At 34.7% G+C, this 777-nt stretch overlaps 1 non-coding gene across 1 annotated transcript; it reads left to right on the top strand.

The window, feature by feature from the left end:
- The first annotated feature begins 357 nt into the window (after nucleotides 1-357).
- LOC116544929 lies at nucleotides 358-464 on the top strand. The gene has a single exon (XR_004266104.1). It is a non-coding gene; the product is annotated as a U6 spliceosomal RNA (small nuclear RNA).
- The last annotated feature ends 313 nt before the right edge of the window (nucleotides 465-777 follow it).

Consider the following 777-nt stretch of genomic DNA (forward strand, 5'->3'; position numbering starts at 1 on the left):
ACTTCACAATTGATTAATCAAGTAGGATCCAATGGCTCTTCACATGTATTATCTAAGGAAACTGGAAAGAAGAATTGAAAAGTGGTTTTACCTCATGATCTGCAACAAAAGTTGCTCGAGAAACAGGATTTAACTGCCAGCCCAAAAGCATGGAGTGAAAACAATTATTTAATTATCTAAGGAAAATCAGGAAAAAGTGCTATGAAAGAAGAGTTTTTTAAGCATATACAGGGGTATGTGAGCCATCTTTAAGTGAAAAACAAATATACTATTAAAAAAAGAACAGCCTAATGCTTTATGAAACACAGATCTAGTGAACATTCTGCAGAATGTTAAGTAGAATAAAGATGAACACTTGTGCTCGCTTCGGCAGCAGATACACTAAAATTGGAAGGACACAGAGAAGATTAGCATGGCCCCTGCGCAAGGGTGACATGCAAATTCGTTAAGTGTTCCATATTTTTAGACTTAAACATGAAACCTAACTCCATGAAAAACCTAGAAGAAAACCTAAGCTAAACCATTTGGGACGTAGGTTTAAGCAAGTACTTCATGACTACAACACCAAAAGTATTGACAACAAATCCAAAATAGACAAATGGGATCTAACTAAACTCCAGAGCTTCTTCACAGTAAAAGAAACAATCATTAGGGTGAACTGGCAACCGACAGAATGGGAAAATTTTTTTGCAATCTACCCATCTGACAATGGACTAATATCCAGAATCTACAAGAACTAAAAGAGATTTACAAGCAAAAAAAAAAAAAAAAAAAAAA

This window comes from Sapajus apella, unplaced genomic scaffold, assembly GCF_009761245.1.
Source record: "Sapajus apella isolate SASKATOON/1434 unplaced genomic scaffold, GSC_monkey_1.0 scaffold236, whole genome shotgun sequence".
Taxonomy (NCBI): domain Eukaryota; kingdom Metazoa; phylum Chordata; class Mammalia; order Primates; family Cebidae; genus Sapajus; species Sapajus apella.